General features: G+C 39.6%; 1 long non-coding RNA gene across 1 annotated transcript; it reads right to left on the minus strand.

Moving 5' to 3' along the window:
- Nucleotides 1-2,078: 2,078 nt before the first annotated feature.
- Nucleotides 2,079-4,598, minus strand: LOC118318732. The gene is made up of 3 exons (XR_004795802.2): nucleotides 4,481-4,598; nucleotides 3,710-3,842; nucleotides 2,079-3,470 (listed from the first exon to the last, which is right to left on the minus strand). It is a non-coding gene; the product is annotated as an uncharacterized LOC118318732 (long non-coding RNA).
- Nucleotides 4,599-11,910: the final 7,312 nt, after the last annotated feature.

An 11,910-nucleotide genomic window follows, 5' to 3' on the forward strand; every position in this document is an offset into this window, starting at 1 on the left:
GCCAGCAGACTGTATTGATTGAAAATGAACTCCAAACCCACCTACGTGAGGCTACTGGAGGGGGGGCTGCATTCAAATCAAGACATTAATTCCTGCCAAGAGGCCGTCCTTGTGGTGTGTATATTGGAGAGGGTGGGTGGAAGATGGGGTTTATATTTAAGGTTGCTCATTTAGGAAACAGTGACCCCTGTCGAGTTTTACTCTCCGGTTGGAAAATAAATCTAGGTGGTGTCTTTCATGATGCTAATTTATGCGTCCCCACTGGCAGCTTAAGCCCTGCTCCCCTTTTGAATTGGCAACACCACCAGCTGGTGTGTCCTCACTCTTGCTGAAAGCAACATTGTCTGTCGAGCGCTGAAAAAGTGTTTTGCGTTTAAAAAACCCTGTCCTTTATCCTGGCAGAAGTGTGGGCCGAATGGGTCCGGCTTAAGCGCTCCCCTAATGTGTCTGTGGAAATATAAAGACAGTCTCTGTCACATGAAATGTTACAGCCGAGGGTTTGCAGAACAAGGCCTTCATGCTGTGGTTGCTTATCACTGGGTCACTCTGTCGTATTCCTGGAAGGAAAACTGAGTTCAGCCTGGTCTTATTATAATATGCACTATTTTTCTTTGTGCTATTTTGTAATAATGTTTCTCTTTTCTCGACAAAAAAGACTGGTTTGCTAATGACTGCAACAACTTCTATTCATCTTATTCACCCTTTAAGTGTCTGGTACGCTACAGTAGAGATAGGCATTTCTTTATAGTGCTGGCCTTGATTATATCAGCAATTTAACCAATTTATAAATGATATCTGACTTGTAGACATACAGTAGATATGCACTCCAGTCATTACTTTGTGGGGGTGCAGTCAGAGCTTTCTTATTATCAGTCTTTAGTCACACAATGTGTGATGATGCATGCTTTTCGACTGACATCTGCACACTGGTGCTGATGGGCCTGGTAATACAGTACGTCTGTGCGAGTGTTTACACCACACTTTTTGTGACTGTGTTGAAATTTGAAAAAAAAAGCAGTGTTTTCTGCTTTTGTTAGGGCACCAATAACACAGAAATGTATACTATTATTGAACAACAATCAGTATATCAACCTTAGAACTACACTTGTATGTAAATCTAACCCCAAGGCTAAGATAATTCCGACTTTTCTCTTCAAATTAATTTATGCGTGCATCGCTAAAAATAGAAACTAATGCCTAATGACAGGCATTGTTGAATATGAATGTGTCAGAAAGTATCATATACATATCTTCACGGTGCCGACAGCCCGTGTGCGCTTTTTCTGAATTCCATACTTTCGATGAGCTGCATGGGCAACTTTAGACCGACTCGCTCCTCTGTAGTGGTAAGAACAGATAGTGATCTTGCACAGGATTTCTTGGATTAAACAGTACTCCAAAGAAAAATTTACGATGCTCTGTATGGCAACATTCAATTTGGAAAACAGCCACGGGGAAAATTTAAATGCCAAGCAGATTTATTACTTACATAAGAGCCAAATAATAACACGGCCAGGTACAGGAGCACTTGAATATGCCCCAAATCGCCTTAGGCCATGATACACATAGGGTTTAAAATAGTTACATGAATGAACAAAAAAAATCCTGTTTAATCTTGCACAAACAGTTAACTCCTCGCTTAAGTTTAAAGGTCCATATTAAACTGAGTAAAGAACAAGGAGAATAGATCTTGCATGTGAATGCTGGAGGTCTGTGAGTATTTAGGCCATGAATGCATTGAGTAGGTTGTAGCAGTGCACACTAACTCCTGCTCCTGCAAAAGAAAAAGCAAGATTTTTCCACCCTGAGTCACAATTGGAAAAAACTACCAGTTAGTTGCAAGGGGGAAAAGAAAAATAAACACAAAAAAATAATTAGGTCACTTAAGAAACAAGGGGTACTTTACCTGGACTGACCTGAGAGCCTTAACGGGAGGTTTAAATCGAGGCAACTGTGAAGGAGTTGTTATGAGACGTTATCCTATTTTCTAAAAGCACAAAAGAAAACTAAACCATTGCCAAACAGAAAGACCTCAATTGTACTGGAGAGCTCTAACTTTAGATTTTACATGTCATAATAGAAACACTCTCATCTCTACCTTTGTCATGCTGATGGCAACAAAAGAGAAACGTGCCGCCATGTTGGGGTCAGAGCGAAAGTAAATTAATTCATGATTAATTAAGTCGGGTTTATTTAAATTCATAAACGTCTTTTCAGATTACATTTCTTAGATTTATTAGATTCCAGTTATTACATTATAGTAATAGTTTTCATACATTGATTGAGGGAAACAAAGCATTTCAAACATCTGACATACTCTGATTGTGATGGATTTGAGTGCAACCTTGTGAGTGTAGAAACGTTAAACGTGAAAGCCATTACTTTCCAGATGTTGGTGGGAGGAAATTAAAACTACAGCAATAATGCAAAAGCATTCACACTACTTGTGTTGTTTTCACCTGTTGTTATTTCGCTTAAACAGCTACAGCATCTATTTGATATACTGTACTTGATATAAGTGGATGTCAAATGATCATGTGTGATGACTCTGGATTCAACATCTAGACTAACCAACTTATAGAGACGGGACAAAAAAGCTCAATCGCAGAAAATATTTTCAGTCTTACCATCTACACTCAAATCTTCTAACGATAATCTTCTCTACAAAATACATTTTTTAAGAAAACTCTTGTGGATTTTAGCTTGAAGAAAATTTGGGCTTGAAGAAAAGCATGCAGGACACAGCAGCTGACTACGTTAAAGTAAAACCTCAGCATATACTACCCCTGTTACATACTGTATCTAGGCTGAAAATAGCAATTGGAGTGAATAGGGCAATGATCACAAGACACAGTTAAAGGGCAGATACAAAGGTTGATCCTGCAGGATGCGATCAAAATGACATTTGAAGATAACAACAATGAGGGAGACAAAAAGAACATCAAACAGTGAGGCATTGTCAAGATCTTTTTTTGCCCCAAGGCACATGCACAAGTAGGGGGCCATTTACATCTGCATGTCTAAACAGGCTTGATTCTATCTTAACGCCATGCACTGAGCACTGCTATGTCTCAACGTGTAACGCAGTCACATGATGAGGACAGACAACGCTTTCAGATATGAAGTATGGTAAAGTCAAGCATCTTCTCATATCTGCAGTAGTTCAAAAGACTTGAGATGTTTTCAGACTTGAACTCGCATGTACTGTGGCATCTTGGTAGAGCAAGCAGGAGGCAGGACATGATGAAAATTTCGCTGCAGAAAGCATTTTTTTTTCACAGTCATCAGCACACCCACATGCTCACTGTGAATTTTCTGGAGATTTTCCTTCTGTATTCACACATGTACATTCTACAGAATTCTGGCAGGAAAGGTGGGAGATGTCCTGAGCAACATTTTATGGCCATTTGGGTTCTCACATAAAGCCCCTCCGGACAAATTCAGGAAGATGTCAGGACTTCAGTTCATGTCTGAAAGCAGATATAGTAAGAATAAAGATGTTATTCCTAGGTAGTTCATACATACACAAGTAATTAAAATGCATAGTTTTAAAAAGCTTTATTATTGGTAGACAAAAATTGAGGCACAATAGAGTATGGTCAGTTCCTTTGCAAGCCCACTGCAATGTAGTGTTTTATACCGTATGTGAACTACCCATATAATGCAATGCATTGCAGCATAGTCTGGACTTCGCACAGAATATCCTCACCTTGAACCTGCAGAGCACCTGATGTTTATGGACACGTGCCATGAGAGGACAGAGGAGTGAAGTCGGTAGGAAGTTGGGGCTGAGCAGCATCAGATAAAATGAGAACACAGCACTTTGTGTATGTGCCAGGGGGCTGGAACAGCAGAGACAACAACAGGGAGAGAGCAGGTAAACACAACAACAAAGGACACCTCACCACAAAAACTCACTGTGACTCAACTCTTGGCCAAGATAAAGACACGACAGGCTCTGTGTGTGTGTGCGTGCGTTCGTTCGTGTGTGTGCCTGTGGCAATTGACACAAACTGTACAAACATAATGGAATATCATTTTCCATTTTTACGGGTCACTAATGACAAATAGCTTCATGAAAATCTTCTAAATTTCAGCATTTAGATTTAGTGACTATCCCTGACAACTATTCTATTTTTTCAGCAACGCCAAACATTTCAAAGAAATATATCTTTAACATCGATCAAATGGAAAAATATGGAATTATGTTCAGACATTCATGACTCCCATATTATTCATAAAAATAACTTTGGGGAGCCCATAGGTTTTCCTCTTGCTGGCATTTACCAGTGTCTGATATTGTTCAGGACCTTCACTGATTTTGTTTTCCCCAGGAGCCCAAAAAACCCATGTGTAATAGACAAGCTTCCAAGACATATATCCTATCCACATATCCTATCCACCATCTAGCCATAGTCAGCCGTGTTTTACATTTCCTAAAACATTTTGTCTTATCACCTCGAAATGCTACAGTACATACCTGCATGATTCCCGGTTTCAGATCCCTATCAGCCAACAGCTTTATCATGCCACACCCTCCTTTTCTTGTCTTCTTCCCCAGCTGCATTTCTTCCTCGACCCGCAGCAGTCAGTAAATCTCTCATCAACGTGCAGTACAGTAGCCATGTGAAAGAATGAGGGAGGGTGGAGATGGGAGGAGGCAGAAAGATGGAAGGGGCAAAAGCTCAGAGGTCTAGCAGAGCGATGACAGCCATCCACACCTGTCCAGGACAACACTCGTCATGTTTACAGGAAACCAGTTGCTGTTTCAACTTTTGGTTCTGAGAACTTCTGGTTCACTGTCTGACAAGGCCAGATTCCTCATAGTGGCTTCCATTTGTTTTCAGGTTGTCTCGTAGTGGTATTTCTGTCCATCCATCATCCACAAGGATCACGGAAACAAAACAAAGAAATGTCAAACAAAATCAACAACACCTCATGTCCTTGCTAACCCTCAATGTCATATTTGTACTAGGAAGGGCCTGTTAGTTCCGGAAGTGAACTGAGAAGGCATTCTTTTCATCCTTGATATCATGGGTCCTTACTTGTTGTAAAAGAAGAGGACATTTACAGTACACACACTAATTGGCTAAACTGCTGCAGTTTTCTGCTGTCCTTTGTGTCTTCATTGCAGTGTTAGCAGAAACAATTAAATACTTTAAAATAATAAGACAGATAAACAAAGAAACAAGGCAAAACCGACATCAATAAAAACAACAACCATATCTAAGAGCTTTTGTTGGTGATGAAAGGTCTGTTGAACATACTTCTCATCTTTACCACACCTTTTCAGTCATAAAACAATGTAGGATGAATATGTTCAACAGAGGGCGGCACGGTGATGCAGTGGAGTTTGTATTTTCTCCCTGTGTATGCGTGGGTTCTCTCTGGGGAACTCCGGCTTCCTCCCACAGTCCAAAGACATGTAGATTGCGTTAGGTTAATTGGAGACTCTAAATTGAGCATAGGTGAGAGTGAATTGTTGTTTGTCTCTAAATGTTGGCTCTGTGATAGGTTAGCGATCTGTCCAGGGTAGACCTGGGATTGAGAACCGGTGGTCTTCTTACATTTACTTGGGCTCATCACCTGCATCAATTATCTCCTATTTGAAACCCCCCCCCCACAAAAAAAGAAAAGGCGTGATTTAATTTTTGCATAAGATGAAGTTTACAGTAGTAGAAAGTAGAAAGTAAAAATGGCTAAATCAGTTGTTTGTGCAACCCCCCCCCCCCCTGAATTTGACTCAAATCATGTTGATTCAAACCAATATTTTGTTTGTCAAAAAATCTAATTTTCAATCAAGTTTAAATTTTTGGCTTACTAACAAGAATTATTTCTCAGCTGTTTCAAAAGATGTAGAAAAATCAACACGATAACCTGGAATCTTATTAAATCCGTCAGCTCTTACTTAACCTTTTCCTTCAACTCATTATCCTTTATCGTTACTTACAATTTAAATTCAAATTAAATTGTATTTTATAGAACCATCTCATAAAAAACAGAAGCAAACATGCTTTACATAAAAAAAACATTAAAACCGCTTAATGTACTTATGAACAGAAACATCCATGCATACATACACCTAAACACACATGAATGCACAAGACATAAACTAAGGGCATCAGCTGAATGTTTCAAATGCAAATTTAAAATTGTAGGGTGAGCATTATTTTGTTTTGTATTGTGGCTAAGAGCACTGGATTAACTTGATCCTTATCTGACAGCACTTTATGTTTTGAGTGAGGAGTAAACGATGCTACTCTTGATTTGCCATTTCGTTCAAAAGCTTGTGTGGGGCTCAGTGAACGGTGATTGAAGGGTTGCATTCCATTATGAGCATGTCATGATGATCATTATTATTAACTCAGAGGGCTCACAGGCAGCGGGGTACTGACTGAACAGTGTAAAATAATTCATCATATGGTCTCTGCTGGTGCGCAGATGTATATTAATATGTGTGAATAGGTACGGTAGGTGAGGATTACCCAGCTATATGTTTGCAGAGGAGAAGGGGTTTAGAAGCATTGGCTTGTTCACATGTCAAATTTTTTCGACCCCTTGTCTCTTGCCCCATCAGACTTTGTTGTCGCAGTATCATTATGTTCAAACATTGCCAGAATAATAGCCCAAACCATTAAAATGAACCCTGTGTATCCGTTGAGGTTCATCTGTCTGTCTTGTATAAATTGTTCCCATCAAGTAAAAAAAAAAGGGACAAAGAGGGGGAGCGAGAGTAAGAAAGAGATAGACAGTATAATACATAGTCTCTTGTACTGCCTAAAGCGATACATCTCCCCGAGGAGGTTACCGCTGACAACAAGACATAAAGGTAGAGAGAAAGAGAGGGGGAGAGAGGGGAGAGTGAGGAAGGTAATCACCTGCTACAGGCATGAGTGGTATAGAGATGAGACTACGCAATACTTAAGACATCTCCCATCAATCAAACCATCATCTTCACACAATTGAAAAATTACTGACAATACCTACACAGAGTGACTGGGGTAATACCTCTTACCAGGAGGTCACATTTACAGGAGGATTTTACATAAAGGGATCATTGGGAAAATGAATGCAAACATTCAGAGTTTCACCACGGAGAAAATGTTGCCCTCACATCTGTTAGAAGCAGCTGCTCCAAGTTTTTGGGTTCCAGGGAAATAAGTTATGGCTATGGTTTCACCCGCTTGTGGTTTTGGCCAGTAAAATGTTTACTTACTCTTACAATTCTAATTCTAATTTCTTGCTGTTCATGCACCATTAACTCAAAGTCATTGCAAGTCACATGCTCACACAGAGGACAGTTTTTGAACTGCGGACTTCTCCGTCTTTCTTCCCATGTCAGTATGTCTTACTGCTTGGTTTGCAGTTCAATCCTACTTGGTGTTATTTCCACACCTTTTCAAGCGTTTCTGTTAGACACATTTTCCCATACAAATTGTGGCGTCATAATGCTCATCTGTTAAAAAAAGGAGATGGTGCCAGGATAATTACACAGGTTGTACACAAGCCAACAGCGTGGCCAAATTATCTAAACCACATATATTTTGGAAGTAAAACCATAAGTACACACAGACGAAATGTTGGAATTTCCTCATTGCACAGGAAAAATATTGCAGGTATGGCAGGACAAAGTTGAACCAGGAAGTCAGTCTGTAAAGTGTTTTACCATTGAAATGTTAGATAAAAATCTAATATTTGCCTCGGCTTTCTATCCAAATAATATGGACTAATCTAGAAGTTTGTTTGAATCCTGTGGTTGTCTGACTATGAATCTTTCTCCGACTTCTTTTTAGCAAAGCACCAAATTTCCCGATGTGATTTATTGAGTTAACATCTTACAATCCTCTACAATTTATATGAATGAGAATGATTCATAAAATTAGATCCAAGTTATAAATCAATTCATTGTTTCAGACTTATCTTTACATTTTTTAAGTAAATGCCCATTACTAAAAGTGTGTCACCAGTCAAACTAACTTATTACTTCTTACCTTAAATGTAGCCAGGTGAATTAATAATAATAAAAAATAATAATTATCTTTCCATTTAAATTATTTCGTATGACTGCCTTGTTGAACTATTGATGTAAAAGCAGTTTTTGTTCAAATGCAAGAAGGGGTACACTTTAAGCATCATTTCATATTGTAAATCTTGACTATTTACATAAAACGCTTTTCATGCTTTTAATAATCAAGAAGGGGGATTTCTCAGTGAGTTGAGGTCCAAGTGTATGTGTCTTGGTGCGCACCTGCTCACTGGAGTGCGAGTGAGTTCATTATATTATTCAGTGAAATTTATTAAGCTCACGTAAAAATGTATATTTTGTTCATGAATTTATGCATATTAACCTGTGAAATAATGTTTTCAATTTTTACCTTGTTGTGGCATAACAGATGTTTTTTCATGGTTATTTATTGATTTTTTATTATTTTGGAAAAACAACTACTGTTGTCTCGTACATTTGAAAAGAAACTAGCACATTAGGCTTAGTTATCTGCTGGAGCCATTTGAGTTTTAGTCTGTCTATTGTTCCTATATTGTAGTACTGCATAGGCCACTGTTCATGTGGTATTTCATAGTTTAAAGCTGAAAGTTGATATTGATTGCAGAGTAGTACAAGGGAAGTAAAGAGGAAAACATTATTCTGTTCTGTTGATTTTTGTCCAACCTTCATTTATTTTGAATGCAGCCAGGGAATTAAAGACAAGTTAATTTGACTCTGTGTGCAGTCCCATCAGTCTTGACCTGGCCACATAAATATGTCATAAAGTTAGCAAGAGCTTTGGAATGATACAAGCAGCCAATTCGATTTTTCCTTCTTGGCAATTTCACATTGAGAGACACTGACTGTTTTGCTTCTGGGAGACAACCACAGGGTGTAACCCTGCAAGTGTCTGCGTGTGCGACTGAATTTGTCTGAACCGGCTCTGTGGTGACAAGAGTCTGACTGACAGAATGTTCTTGTCCATCAGGGTAGTTGAGCATCTTTCTCAAAATGCCTATGATCACATAAGTTGATTCTGTGTGCAGAATTGCAATTGTACAAATTTACTTTTAATCTTTTTTTAAGTATCCACATAAATGTCTCAAATCTTACTTAAGCTACTAAACGTAGCATGCAATGTAAAATCACTGCACACAAAGCTCTCTCCACTATTCTCTCTGAACTTATACTGTGTCATCGCAGAGGCAGCAGAGTTACGATTTGTGTTTTGCATTCATAGTAGAGCTATGCTCTGTGTTGTATTTCCAATGTAAATCTCATTTCGATTTTGTTGAGCCGTGCAAAGGTCTGTGTCACCCAGGATTTAACTCTGCTGCTTCAGGTAGCTCAACAGACAAGTAAGAATGTAACAGACTTCTGAGAAACACCCATTCTTTATTGCGGTTCAAGATGTTATTAACAAAAAAAATTCTAGCACCTTCACATGTTTGTCCCCCCAGTTAACCACGGCCAGTAAGTCTGGCTTTGTTCCCTAGCCAAATCACTCAGGTAACTATGCACTCGCAGACAAATATAAACAGAGCTTGAGCGATACAGACACAGATACAGACAGAAGACAACACAGTGATGCAGATGGGAAAAAGAGTTGCCATAATAAGCTCATCAATTAAGTGAACAAGTATGTTGCTATGTGCTAAATATACACAGGAGAATTGACCTTTTATAGCAAGTGGTTATAGAGCTAGAGTTGGCAGGAAAGGCTTGCAAAGAAATCCAAGCAGCAACGAGGATTCTTCAGGGACAACTAATCCACCTTGAACAAACATACATGAAATACACAACATACATAACATACATGAAGATTAAAGCCTGGGCAAGTAGGTAACACCAAAGGCTTACAGAGTGGTGGAGGTAGCTGTATCAGCAAATAGCGTTGGCACACTTATGTCAGCATAGTAATGCGGGTCCTGTCAGGCGATAATAACCTCCCTGTACACCTGTCCCACTGGAGCTATAGAGCAGTCCTTGTGTATAATGGGTCTCCACTTTGTGTATCCCCTCGGAGGATCCACATGTGCAGGTGATGTGACACATAGTCCTGTCAGTGGTTTCCCACTATTCAAATATTGAAGAAGACCATTGGCAAGTAAACATGGCTGTCAAAAAACACTAGTTTCATGTTGAAAAAATGGTCTAACATGTTTTATGAGGATGGAAATGCACTCAAGTAAGTTTGTTGTAACCCTAAGGCCAAATGATTTGTTTTGGCGAGTAAAACTGAACACACGTTGTATACACACCTTGTGTTTATTTACAAGAAAACTCATTGTAAATATAATTGACTGTTGGCAGTCATCTGGTAGCCATGGTAACTGTTGCACAGCATCACACACACAGATAATGACGCAATACACTGTAACTGATAAATCATGACTTCATTGCTTTACCCGAAGGAAATTTGCATTACAATTCCAGGTAAAAAGTTTTAGAAAGCAACACAAAAAATACAGATCCAAAATTGCTAAATGTTCACTATCTTAAACATTGCGAAATATTTGACATTTTCATAAATTTTCCAGGAAATAATTTATGGATCTTGATGGTGCATAATGAGTGTGGGCAATTCGTGCGGCTTTATTGAATTCACAGGTGCCTGAGTGCCATTCTGGTTCCATTAGTAGTAATATTAGTCACTGTGAAAACATACTGAACATAAGACATAACCTAATAAATGTCCTGCTATTTACAATATTATGTGCAATAGTTCCTTGCAGTGGCTTATAACCTTTCATTATCCTACAAGGATATACACACACAGGGACAAACTCACAGTAATACTTGGATACATGCTCAAGCACACACGCACGCGCGCGCACACACACACACACGCACACACACACACACAGAGTTAATGCATGGACACACACCTTGCCCAGAGCCAGTGTGCTCCAATTATAGGAAGAACCCAAAGTCCAGCTACATCAAAATGTAGACGAGAGGATTAAAACCTGGGGAAGGAGGAGGGCAGCAGCAAACTGGCAAGCAAGTGGCTTACAGGCCCTTCCAGCATCAGTCTGCACTGTCTGTCTGCCTGAGCATGCACTGGCACAACTTGTGTGTGTGTGTGTGTGCGCCTCATCATGGACTCCACTTGTCATAATCTGCTTCCTATACACTCTGCCAGACCTACATTTACTTTCTTGGTCAAAGAGGTTCAGGAAAGCAGCAGCTAGGTTCAACCTGTCATTGTGAACCATAATGGCCGTCAAGCCTTTGAGCCTCGCAGGTGATTGATGTGACAGTGGACTGATCTGGATTGAGCTATGCTGTTGTGTTGCCGTTAACGTGCTGCTGTTTTTTACAATACATATTTAATTGACGGGGCTTCTTTGGAGTTTAGGTATATGGATGGATTTATAGTCTCTGGCGTTCAAGACATAAGTGATCTTGGTTGAAAATTGGTCCACAGCCTGTTGTCTGAGTCATACCAAACCAGTTTCTTAGAGAGCAAACTAAATTACTGTGTCTGCTGCATTTTAAACAAGCTCACATGCATGCATGAGGTGCAAAGGCTATCAACTTTTCTACCTGCTCTGTCTCTTTCTCTCACACACACACACACACACACACACACACACAGAACAGATGGCCAGTTTCATTGGCATGTTTGTGAACTCCTGCGTTGGGTCAATCAAAACGTTTTATGGGCCAAGGGAAAGGAAAGATGGAGGGTTAAAGTGACAGGGATGAAGCAAATAAACAAAGAGGACAAAACACAAGCAAATTAGCCAGAGTCCTTCTGCTCTGCATTCACTTTTCTAGTGTTGATGTTGTTCCTGCCCAAAACACAGAACCACATTCGGCACAGCAGGGAGTGATGATAATAACGCACACCCTCGGGGAACACAGAGTCAGAGCTAAAAAGGTGGCTGCTGAGCTGGAGACGGGATTTTTAAAATGCTTTA

Source organism: Scophthalmus maximus, chromosome 13 (assembly GCF_022379125.1).
Source record: "Scophthalmus maximus strain ysfricsl-2021 chromosome 13, ASM2237912v1, whole genome shotgun sequence".
NCBI classification, from domain to species: domain Eukaryota; kingdom Metazoa; phylum Chordata; class Actinopteri; order Pleuronectiformes; family Scophthalmidae; genus Scophthalmus; species Scophthalmus maximus.